Source organism: Diabrotica undecimpunctata, chromosome 1 (assembly GCF_040954645.1).
Source record: "Diabrotica undecimpunctata isolate CICGRU chromosome 1, icDiaUnde3, whole genome shotgun sequence".
NCBI classification, from domain to species: domain Eukaryota; kingdom Metazoa; phylum Arthropoda; class Insecta; order Coleoptera; family Chrysomelidae; genus Diabrotica; species Diabrotica undecimpunctata.
In genome coordinates, this window is record NC_092803.1 from 178,012,250 (window position 1) to 178,026,018 (window position 13,769).

Consider the following 13,769-nt stretch of genomic DNA (forward strand, 5'->3'; position numbering starts at 1 on the left):
ATGCAATCCAAGTAGTGATGATTTGGCTTCGGACTCAATGTAACCTGCAGGGGGGCGGAACAGCCGATTCGCTAGCAACCTAAAAGTACTGGAGTAGATGGCATCCGTCTCTTAAAAAATGATATTTGAACTTATTGGACTGGGGGGCTTTCTCAGGCGCCCCTGGTGCTCTGGTAACTACGACGCGTTTTATCTATTTGATATCTAAAAAAATATATAAAAAATACTTGATATCTACTAGAGTTCGTAAATAATATTCTTGACCTTGCTGGAAAATATTCCCATACTGTTTTCTGAAATTTTCTTAGCAACGGACTAGTATTAACAAATTGCCTATTTTGTGGTCAAAACTGGTGCTGAGAATTAGTTATTCTTGACAGATTTTAGAAAAACTTTTTTAACAGTTAAAATTGTCGACCTTTTTTGGTTAATTTTTTAACTACTATTTTTTAATAGTTAATACTATAATTTGATTATAATTAATATAATAGATAATTAATATAATATTAATAGTTAATACTATAATTTAATACTATAATTTGATATAGTCCATTAATTCGTTTATATTTTGATATTTCCTGGACTGCTATTTTTTGTCTTACTTATTATTTTATAAACATAAAGATCTAGTTTTTAGCTTTTCAGTTTAGCTCTATCTGTCAGGTGTGAGAACGTCTTATCATCGATATAAATCTAAAAAATGAACTTGGCTAGGACAAATAAACCAAGATATAAACTTATCATATTTATTATACAAAAAAAATATAAAATTAAAATTTTAATATTAAATTAAAATCAATAGAGCACATCTTGCCTACATCTTTACAGAATATCTTTTTCAATGGTACCTATGGCATCTAATATCCTCAAGTAGTTAGATAGAATAGCAAAATGTAGTTCTTGGTTCCAGTTGTTGGTAATGGTAATAAATTCCAGGGATATGTTGAGTTCACATTCAGCGGCTACCTACTGCAGTATGTTACTTCCAATGGTCGACCATGTGGCTCGGGAATTCTTCACCCAAAATGGTGGACAAAAATTAGATTAGGCCAAAAAAACTAAAATAAGTCACCTTGTGTGATCAACTGCATATGTTTTAGAATAGACTGGAGTCAAATACAGGAAATATAATTGAAATAAATGAACAATGAAAATGAAAACTAAAGATTAAATACGATATTTAATTAATAGAAGAGTTAAATGAAGAGTTGAGAGCCAACTATTTAAAAAAATAGTAAAATGAAAGATAAAGTTAGTAAATTAATAAAATCAAAAGAAATTAAAATGATTATTTAGAGAAAAATAACAAACATGTGATGTTTATAACGTTACAATTCCTTTATAATATTATTAAATTGTTATATTGCGTTTTCTTTTGGTCTTTGTACAATTTTTTGTTTAACACTGCTTTCCTCGGTTATTTAAGCGGTGTTATGTCATAGCTACTGTGGTTTCCATTATTCCTTTAATATATACAAGTATTTTACAAACATTTTTTTAATAAATCTCATTTACGTTTTATAAAAGATAAAAATATTGATGGCAAAAGGCCATCTGCTTTGAAATTTTCTTTAAAAAATAAAAGTTACGGCATGATGAAACATATTTTAACATTGCTGAAGAATAATGGCAGTAAATAGATTCAAAAATAAAACTATAGAGAGCAACTGACACATAAGATATTTAGTTCGTCCCACGTACAAGTACATCTTAGAAGTCAGTCTAAATGTTAGCAACAGAGGCCGCAAAGTGGGTGGAGAATAGACATTCATATTACCTGCAGACTTGCTTTAACTGTACAGGGAGTAGCTCAAGAAATCCATATGCATTCGCTATAAATTGCACATTACAAATGTTCGCCGAAACTCAATTAGATTGGGTGGATCGGAGTCTTCAATAAACTAAAACTTAAAGAAAACAACTGGTAGTTAAGTTAATAACAGGGTATTTGATTATAATGGTCTTTTTTTATATATTATTCAAAAAATATTAAGATATAAATGTATAAATTACTTTATTTTAATTATATTTATACTTATCGATATTATTACAACATACCAATATTGATTCCGACTATTGATAAAAATCTAAATGTAAGCGGCAATTTTAACTTCATTAAAAACGTTAATTTAATTATTCTACCAGGATAGTTTGTTAATATTGTTGTTTATTCTTTAAAGAGAACTTTAAACATATAATTAATACTTATTTGCACACTGCAATTTAGGAGAGTTTTTAGATAGATGGGGACTCAGAAGAAAATATGGAGGTACAAAAGATGGGCATATCTGGAGAAGAAGAACAAATACTGAAAATATGGATGGAATCGGTATAAGAAAACTTGGGACTTGGTTTTCTATATCTTTAAAATTTAATTAATATTTTTAAAATTGAATAATGTAATTCTATTATTTGTTTATTATTTATATTTTAAACAAATTATATTATATTCAAATAATTCAATGAAATATAAGTTTTGTTCCTAACGCCACCTGTTGACATATTAACAAAGCATACGTTGTTTACTTCTGACAGACCTGTTAAATCCAAACGAATTGTTTAAAAATAAGTGTGTTAAAAATGTAAACAGATGATTCAATATTGTTATTAATCGGATGACATTTATGAGTTTTAAATTTTGATAATCGTTGCGAATCGAATCTTTTCTTGACCAATATTTTTTTATTTTTTTACTTTTTATTTAATGTGTGTATTTTGTTAGTTATTTTTCATGCAGTTTTTAATTAAAACGTGCTTATAAGAAATATATGATGACTATAAACAAATTAATCAAGAGTAGTGAATCGATGTGTAGAACCACTATTTTGTGACGCTACCCGTGAAGACGCTATCTTGTGGCGCTAGTTTAGTGATGGTCGCCTCGGCGTTTTACTATAGAGCTATTTGAGCTTCGCTTCAAAATAGGTATCAACTTTAATACTTCTAAATTTTCAAATTTTTATGTTATAGACATGTAAAATGCGAATTTTAAATATGTCAGTAATCCTATTTTCAATAATTTATGAATTTTAAATTGAATTTTTAATTCAACAGTTTCATAACAACAATTAGTAACCATTAACCATTATTTAATGCGGTAAAATTAAGTTTCAGTAGGCTTTCACCGTACATCGTCTTATCAGGTGAGATGCTAAATAGTCAGGATTGAATAATTCTGTTTTTAGCAGCATTGCGAAGCATTTCATAGCTGTGGATTCCTGTCCATTGACGAATATTGCGCATTTTTTTACGTCCCAGACCTCTCCTACCCTCTATCTTCCCTTCGAGTATCAGTTGCTGAAAAGTATATCTTTCTCCTCGTAATATGTGTCCCAAGTGTCAGCATTCGACGCAGGCACCACATTTCAAACACTTCAAGTTTGTTAATGGAACTGGCCTTTAAAGTCCATGCTTCCATTCCGTCAAAGAGAACAGGCCACACGTAACACTTAAGCATCTTGTATCGGAGGTTGAAGACCAATTTGCGATCAGTCAAAAACTAACGAAGCCTCAAAAAAGCATTTCTGGCTTGTTCAACTCTGCTCTTTATTTCATTCTCGGGGTCCCAACCCTCGTTCAGCAAACAATCCAAGTATTTAAATTGCCTGACCTGCTCGATTTTTTCTCCAAAGACATATATCTTTGCGTTGGGGTAATCATTTCTACTTATAATCATTGTTTTTGTCTTCTTGATATTTATTTTTAAACCCCGAGCTTCACTTGCAAGAGTTAGATCATTTTAAAGGCATTGAAGATCTTCGATGTTATCTGCCACTATGGCTGTATCATCGGCATACCTAATGCTATTAATAAATATGCCGTTAACTTTAACACCCCTTATTAGAGTCTGATACTGCTTCTGCGAAGGCTTTTTCTACGTAAAAATTGAACAGCATTGGAAAACAGCATCATCAATTCGTGTTTTACATTATCGAATGCTTTTTCATAATCGATGAAACAGACAAAAACATCCTTTCTTTGATCTAAACAATTCTGTATTAATGTTTGCATACTAAAGATCGCTTCTCTCGTGCCAAGTCCATTTTTGAAATCAAAGTGACTCCATCCACTGACCTCTTCACATTTCTTAAACAATCTAGTGTGCAGTATTCTCAGGAAAAGTTTTAAAAAGTGACTCATTAGGCTTATTAGTCGGTGGTCCTTGCAGAAGTTCGCACTTGGTGCTTTTGGTAGGGCGATAAATGTGGAGCGGAGCCAATCTTTTGTAATCTGGCCCGTATCGTAAATGTCGTTAAAGAGCTTGACAATAAGGTCTAGGTTTTCTTCATTAAGTAACTTGATTGTTTCTGCGTACATATCATCTGTTAATAGTTTGATAGCGTGTACAATTTCAGCTCTCAAAATACTTGGGCCATACAAATGGTCTCCCAATAATTTTATTAAATGAACTATAATTTTACAGCCCTGTCACAGCAATCCCATTCTCCAGGGTTCGGAACATTGCGGTTATCATCTTAACTAAATACAGCACCGTTGATGCTTGTAGTGCGATCTTAATGTTTGTTTAAGTATGTATAAGACAAAATAAAGTGTACTTATAAATTACTGTATTAGCTCGTAATTTGTTTTTAACAAATTTAAAATTATTTATATAACTATTATCATACTGTTCTTGTTTATTACAGGTATGGACTGATCCTGAAATAATCGATAATTTCAAAAGCTGTAAGTAATTCGTTTGGTTTTATTACAAACATAGATATTATAAAAAAAAAAACTTAATGTTTTATGTGCAGTTTACCGAAAAATTTGCCACTAAAAACTGCAGTAACAATTCATATCATAGTGTAAAATAATTTAATTCTTTTGTAACGATAAGATTACTTTATTGTTAGTTACAGATGTAAAATAACTTAATTCTGCTTGTAAGATATGCAACCAACTATACATGGACTTGTATTAACTAATTATCTCTGTATCAAATGGTCAAACTGTAAACTGTTTAACTGTCGTTTCCGCTAGCTTGGAACTGACAGAAGTCAACCATTTTAAAAGTAATTAAAAAATAATATTAATAATCATTGTCATCATAATGCTTTCCACAGCGTTTAAGAAATCGCCCACTTTGAGATGTTCAGATCATAAAAAAAGTGTCAGTGACAAGTTACAGCTTACAGTTTTGCTCCTGACTATAGACAAATGAGCAAAGTCCACTAAATTATGCACTGGAAGAAGCACATTTAGTACCTATAGTTAAGTGGAGTCATTCGTGTGCTATTGGTAAAATCACACACCGAATCTACTTAGAGGATGGGATATATTCAAAAGAAATAAAGTATATAGAAAATTATATGGGATGCATTGCAGTATATACAAATAAAGATCGGTTCATATTTAATCTGAACTTTTTTCTATGGTCACAACAAAATTAGACAACTAAGTTACCGCTATTTCTATTGTGTTGTTTGAATATTTCGTCAGTGAGTAAAAGATCTGAAGGGAAAAAATAAAAAAAGAAACACTAACATGTGTACTATGCAATTACCCTTTTTAATTTTATGATTCTGGGAATAAGCGAAATGCATTGGCCAGGTTCAGGAACTGCAAATATCGCTGAACACCGTATTTACAATTCTGGAACAGATAACGGCAAACATGAATTCAGTGGCAAAATCTGTTGACAACTTCATCCCAATCTCAGCAAGAGTTAGGCTCATACAACTGAAAGCAAGTCCAATCGACATTAATATAATTCAAGTGTATGCACCTACAACAAAAGAAAAAACAGAAGAAGAGGTAGAAGAACTATACCATAGCATAAATCAAGTTGTGAAAAGATTGAAAAAGCTAGACCTACTAACGTGTGACTTCATCGGCAAAGTTGGGGCCAGCAAAATATCATCTGCAGTTGGACCATTTGGACTAGGAAACCTGAACGATGGGGGAGATACATTGGAAATTTTTGCGAAAGCAAATCAATTAGTAATAATAAACACCTGGTTTAAACTACACCCAAGGAAATTGTACACCTGCAAATCTTCTCAGGATTGTGTGGAAAAGTTTGTAAGAAATCAGATTGATTACATGCTGGTAAATAAGAGGTATAGGAACATCTGTTAAAACATACTTGGGGGCAGATATAAATTCTGATCATGTTCCAGTTGTAGGTAATTTGAAAGTCAGAATGAAGAAGGTAAGTCAATGAAGGTAAGTGAAGAATGAAGAACAAGTAGGTCAATAAATAAGTATGTTAGGAAACTGAAAGATTCCCATGTTTCACTGAAAGTGAGTGAAAACCTCAATACAAAGGTGCTAAAATGCAGAAATGCAAGAACTATAGAGGAAAGTATGACCACCATACAAGAAACAGTGAGAGAACTAAACCAACAACATGTGAAGAAAGATACAGAGAAACGGAAATCGTGGATGAGCGATGAAATACTTGAACTTATGGATCAGAGAAAAAAAAACAAAGAAAATTTCCAAGAATATAAGAGAATATATACCATTGTCAAAAGAAAGATAAGAGAAGCCAAGGAGAAACACAAAACAGAACAATATCAAGAAATAGAGGAGTACCAGAGTCAATGTCCATCGAAAGGTGAAGGAAATAGCTAGAAAGTTCTTAAAACGCAACAGCGGAAAAATAACAGATGATGAAGGCAATCTTGCCATAACCAAAGAATATAAAAAGAAAGTATGGGAAGAATACTTGGAGAAACTTTTCCACGACCTTAGAAACCAACAACCAACTTACCAGAAGAAATAACGGCAGCCCTCAGACAAATGAAGGATGGAAAGGCACCGGGACTTGATGAAATTTCTGCAGAACTGCTGAAGCTATAAGATGCAGAACAAATAAAAATAATAACTGAAATATTTACTGAAATATACAAGGCACAAAAAATACCAGTAGAATGACTCAAATCGGAGTTCGTACCATTGCCCAAAAAACTAGGAGCAAAAGTTTGTAAAGACTATAGCACCATAAGCCTAATGAGCCATCTGCTGAAACTGTTTTTAAAAGTCATCCACAAAAGAATTTACGGGAAATGCGAGAAACAAATTGCGCCCAATCAGTTTGGATTTTTGAACGCCGTTGGTACGAGGGAAGCTTTATTTAGCGTGCAGGTATTGTTTTAGAAGTGTAGAGATGTCAGCTGTGATGTTTTTGTATGCCTGATTGACTACAAGAAGGCTTTCGATAAAGTCAGGCATTAACAAATGCTGGAAGTGCTGAAGACGACAGGGACTGACGGAAGAGACCGAAATTGGACATTGAAAGCGGAAACTCTATCAAAACGTCAGGCTTTTGAGCTATGGTTATACAGAAGGATCCTGAAGATATCATGGACAGACAAAGTCATTAATGAAGAAGTACTACGGGGGATAAACACAACAGCGGATTTGGTACACATCGTGAAGGGCCGTAAGCTGCAGTACTTACCCCAGGGCAAAGAAGAATATCTTGGCTTACTAACCTAAGAGCATGGTATAGAAAGACCTCAACACAGCTATTCCGTATAGCAACCAACAAAGTCATCATAGCCAGAATGATCGCCAACGTTCGGAACGGACAGGCACCCTAAAAAGAAGAATTTTATGTTTTGACGCTTAGAGAATCACTGTAATGTAATTAAAAGTAAAAGGAAAAATAGAATAATTGGAGAAATCATCATCATCATCATCAGTGGCGTTACAGCTCTTTATGAGCCAAAGCCTTCTTCAGAACAATCCTCCATTCGCCCCTGTCTCTGGCAACTCTTCTCCATGCTCTAATTCCGATAGACTTCAAATCATTTTCTAGGTTGTCTTGGTACCTAAGTCTCGGTCTTACTCTTCTTCGTTGTCCGATCGGCTCTCTTCGGTCAAAAACTTTTCTGACTATGGCATCTTCCTCTCGTCTGATTACATGACCTATCCATCTGAGGCGTGCTACCTTAATGAATTTTACAGTGTCAATTGGAGAAATATAAATATAAATTTTAAATACATAAGTTTTCGATAAATAGAAAGTAGTAACAGCTTTATTATAATATAATTCTTAACGTATAACGAGAATGATACAAAATATATTAAAAATACTATTAGGTTATTAATGAACAATCTTGTTTATTATCTAATTTATATCGAACGTATCTTTTAAATGTAGTCAATTATTATCGTAAAATGTAATCTAAATTCATATTCAATACTTATATCGGACAGTAATATTCATATAACTACAGAAAATTATCTTATAATAACAAACGTATCTATGATTTCTATATTAAGATCATTTTAGACAAACCAATATACTCAATTTGACGCTTAAAGTAATTTATAACATAATCTTACCTCACTATTGATATTGCAATTTTATACAACGCTTTGGAATAAGTGCTAGCCTGTCTATTAATCATATCTATTTTTAAAACAGGCATAACATTCGGACAGATTATTTTAAAAATAAATCAGTATGCTCTGAGTCTCTGATATAATAATTTCGGCAACTAATACATAATATCGCCAACACTGTTTAATCTAGCCCTAGAAGACGTCTCCAAAACTACAAGTTGGTCAGCATATGACATCAACATTAATGGGAACAAGTTAAATCACCTCAGATTCTCTGATATCGTGATTATAGCGAGCACATTCGAGAAACTTCAAACTGTGGCGGAGGAACTCGCAGAGAGTTTGAATGGAATGAAATAGAATAGAATAGAATAGAATAGAAATATCTTTATATTATAAAAGTAATAAGAAATATATAATTACAATACTTATTTAAAATGGACATGTTGAATTACAAAAACAGTTAACTTAAATAAAGAGGTTAAACATTTAAATCAAAAAATTAAATAAAACTTTTAAAACAACATTCTTGTTTTCTCCAGAGTTTAAATATCTCACAAAATAATCATTGATCGAATATGGTTCAAGATCTATTAAGGACTCTAGAAGTAAAGAGCTATAAGTGACATTTTTGTAAATTTAGAGAAAACTGCATCTCTGAAGTGGAAATCTTTCATTCAATTTATAGGTAAAGAGATCTATGCGATAAGTCTAATAGGTGCTGCTTTCTAGCGGTAAGTTACTTAGCCTCCAAGTCAACTATGAATAGGGCTTGGAAGAAAAGAGATACAAGTGCCCTTGTACCCCTTTTGCACTGTGTCAGACTGTTAGTTGAGTTTGTTATAATTTTGGATGGATAGTGGTATAGCTCCTCTAAAGCAATATTATTTTGTTGTTAAAGTAATACTTTAATGTAAACTTCAGCGTTTTACGTTATTATAAACTACAGTGTTTTACAGATAAGTGAAAAAAAAGCTTACGTGGACAAAAAACACAATACTCATGAAGCAAAATGTTAGGAGAACTTGAAAATCATCATTGTAGGAATAAATGTACCAATAATATTACACAAGAACAAAGACTTTCAATTGTTAAAGAGTATTGAGCATTGGGCACTGGAATCTCAAAACAGCTTGTCTAAATCGATCCATACCGACTGAAACATTTAGCTGCGGTCAAATATTAAGTGCGATATATGTGGACAGAAAAGTGAAAAGTGTAATCGGCCAAGCTACGCGATAGTAAAAAATCGATAAAATCCTGGCTCACATTAAAAAAAAGTGGGAGAGACCAGGTCTAATTTCAGTGCATTTGGAAATACACCTGTTGAGAATGTGTTATTATTCAAATAACACATTGGTGTTGCTAGCTCAAAGTATAATACAATACAACATTTCATTAAGGTATTTAATATTTCATCATATCCTGAGCTAAGGTTATTCTTCAACTTTTGTATTAAATCAATTGCCTCTTTAATAGTTAATGGTGTTAGACAAATAGTGTTGGTATTTAGTGGTACGTTGTTTCTAAACGTTATAGTTGGTATATCACCAAAAAAAATTGCAGGGAAAGGGGAAAGGATAGAACAAGTCTAAGAATATATCTACCTAGGCTAAATTCGGAAACTTGACAAAGAGAACCAAAGTACTTAAATCACTAGAAGAGCAAGACGGGTATGGGCAAGATTTGGAAAACTCAATATTTGATTAATATTTGAGGAGCAAAGTGTTCAACTGGTGCATCATTCCTATCATGACATATGTATGCCAAACTTAAACTCTAACCAACGCAAATATAAACAAACTAGCCACAAATAGAAAGGGCAAAGAGGAACGACTGAGTCCGATCTAAAACGAAAGTCGAGAATATCAAAACAAAAAGTTCCAAACTCAAATGCAGCTTCGCAGGCCACACTGCTACACAAAAAGACCAACGTTGGAACGTCACAATACAATATTGGAGACCTTACAAAGACAGATGACCAAGAGAACGACCACTGTTAAGAGGGGTAGATGGCAATAAAAAAATAGCTGGAACAAATTGGAAGTATGTTACTCAGGATAAAGATCAATGGATGTAGTTTGGAGAGGCCTACTTCAAGTGATATCTATTCAAAGTATTTGAAATATTTTGGTCCAAAATTTACCTCCTCTTAGTTGTCAAAGAATAAATTTTAATACATAGTACCTATCAACCTTATCAAAAACTTGCTGAATTTTTTTCGTTGCTAAGCAAATTAAGTTGTAGTTGAAAAAAATAGACGGTCACATTTTTTATTAACAATGGGAATACATCTAGTCTACAAGGTTATTCAACATTTTTTCTTTACACAAAAATCTCAAAAATATACACTTATGCTTATTTTCTTGTTGTATCTACAATACAGAACACTATCTTTGTCCCACACTTACACACAGGCAAATACAAATAGTTTAGTTCTTGTGAGCCTTCGAATCTGGAATTGGTTCTCATGAAGCTGAAACGCTTTAATATACTCAATGACATTAAAAGTGTTACACCTAGAAGGAATAAATTCTTGACCATAATTTTTTGGCAACAGAATAACAACATTAAAAACATGCTATGATAACAATATCAATGTTTTATCTTTTCTACTTTTTGTAAAAATAAAGTTTTACCTTTAAATTTCTTGTGAAGATACTGTTTTGTAAAAACCGGTTTGTATAGAAATTTTTAGTTATTATTCCTCAGTCTAATTGTATTCAGTGTAAGAAAATGCCTCGAGTTAGAAGACATCAAAATTACTACCATGTAAGCGATTTTGACAGGGGCAGAATTATTGCGTATAGAGATATGGGTTTGTCGTATCGCGAAATAGGCCGTCGCGTTAATTGTACGGCAATGACAGTTATGCGTGTCTGTCGTGTGTGAACCAACGAAGGTAGAGGAACACGAAGAAGACCTACTGGTCAATCGAGGCGTACCACAGAGCGTCAAGATAGGCGCTTTAGATTACTTGCTCTGCGAGACCGTTTTGCTACTACGCGTCAAATTGCTGACCAATGGTTTGGAGTAGTAGGTAGACCTGTTAGTATGCGTACACTATATCGTCGCATTCGTGCCTTTGGACTGGTTTCATTCCGCCCACGACTAGTGCTTCCTTTGACTGCGGATCACTGTCATCAACGTTTGAATTGGTGCAGACGACAGCATTTGGTGGCAGAATGGCGTAATGTAGCATTCAGCGATGAATCAAGATTCTGTTTAGGAATGCATGATGGTCGTAGGATGGTAAGACGCCGCTGTGGAGAGCGACGAGATATCGGGTTTGCTGTTGAAAAACATGTACACAGGACAGTTGCAGTAATGGTTTGCCTATGGTAACCGATCACCACTTGTGTTTATTCGAGGCAATATGACAGCTGCGCGTTATGTTGATGACATCTTACAAACCACTTTACTGCCTTATATCGACGGCCATCGAGACGTCCTTTTTCAGCAAGACAACACGCGTCCCCATATTGCTTGTCAAACTATGGACTTTCTCCAAGAAGCTGGCGTTAATGTTTTGCCGTGGCCACCCTGTGCTCCGAATTTAAATCCTATCGAACATATATGGGATATGATGAGAAGGAGACTGTCCACTTTGCACCATCCTCCACAGACTCTGGCACAGTTAATACATGAAGTTCAAGTTGCTTGGAACGAGGTGACACAAGCAGACATCGATCATCTTATTTTGTCAATGCCTAGACGTATACAGGAGTGTATTCAGCTACGGGGTTGCCAAACACATTATTAATTTTTTTTGATTACTTGTTAATAAAAATTCTTGACAACGTTATCGTTTCATTCTTGATGTAAATCTACCATGTTGCCAAAAAATTAAGTTCAAGAAATTATTCGTTCTGGGTGTAACACTTGTAATGTCACTGAGTATATTTGGAAGTTTATGGAATTACTCTTAATATATCCTTGTGACTTTGTTAATTTTGTTTGGAATAGATTTGACTTAAAGATTTCTATGTAAACCTTGGTTCGAACATACCAAGGAGCACCGTCAATATTTCTTAGTATTTGGTTTTTTAGCGTTTCTAGGTATCTATAATCGCTTTTCGAGTGCAGCCCTATAATTATAGGCCATAAATCCACACCAAGTTCATAATCTGTTTTTAAATCAACTGCATAAAAGCTACAAATGCGTACCATCAACTAGTATATATTTTTGTACTTTATCTTTAACTGTTCAATTGTTTTTTTAATATATTCTTTTCCCTTGAGTGCGATATCTAGATTTACACCCGCCACGAGGCATAAACCTAGGATACAGTAAATTCTTAAATAAAATTTTCTATGCTGAAACCATAACAACCAGTGAAAAGAACCTTTAAGTACCCCTTTATAGATTATACAGCATACAAGATCGAATAAAAAACTAGCTGCAAACTCAAATTAGCTTCTACAATGCGCCAATTATTAAACATCTACAGGTAAACATAATTGTTTTTATTAAAATTCACGTGTCTCGACAGCTGCGGCCATTGACATGGGTACAAAAACGTCTGTTGTATTATATTTAACTTAAATACAGTAAGTCACACGAGGGTAATTTAAATACTGTCTCTTACATCACAAATCTCTATAATCTATTACAATATTTGTTTTTTAACTAACATTATTACAATAGTTTTTTTAAAGATTTGTTTTGTTTTATAAGATGATATATAATCTGCAATCTTTTAAAAAGTCAATTATAGCACTATACACATTTGGCGAACCAAGTAGTATGAATACTATAAGTGGCTGAAAGTCGGTGTATAGCTAAGGTTGTGTTTTCGGCACAGACAGCACAGACAGCGTTTTCTCCATTTTTTGAGGCGTTGGTATAAACATAACATAATTTAATGGAATTAAAATGCAATCAATTGTATTTGAATACCATAAAAACATAATATTTAACTTAAATAAACTAATTGTATTAGACTTTTTAAATTATGGCATTCTTCATAATACTAACAACAAAAGAAGCATTTATGATAATAAATCAACACTTTGATAATATCAGGGAGGGATGATTGTTGCTACATTATCCAAGTACCGTTCGGTAATATTAACAGTTCGTATTTACTTATCCACCTCACTTCCTGTTGGATACGATAAAGCTATAAATGCTAGTTAAATATCACTTTATATTTTATGGGGAATACAAAATTATGCTTATTTACCTATTATCGTTAATAGGTCCTCTAGGCTGAAGTGTATTATTATACCCTTTATGCCCAGCTTATGCAATATAATTACAAGAAGCTGATGTAGGATGTACTTTTCATTGTTAATATATAAAATTAATATATTATTTACTTTAGTAATATACGGTATAATTACAACTATATTTGATAAACTAGAGAGTGATATAAAATATTAAAAATTACTGGTTTAAACTTAAAAAAATTAAAAAAAAAATAGTTATAGCTGAAGATATATATGTTTTATTAATAGCAGCTTTTTAA

The 13,769-nt window shown here is 32.9% G+C and overlaps 1 protein-coding gene across 1 annotated transcript in view; it reads left to right on the forward strand.

Moving 5' to 3' along the window:
• LOC140441426 (histone-lysine N-methyltransferase PRDM16-like) overlaps window positions 1-13,769 on the forward strand; it is a 255,744-nt gene that overhangs the window by 164,759 nt on the left and 77,216 nt on the right. The window contains 1 exon segment of the mRNA XM_072532155.1: window positions 4,647-4,686. The gene's annotated coding sequence lies outside the window, so the exon portion shown is untranslated.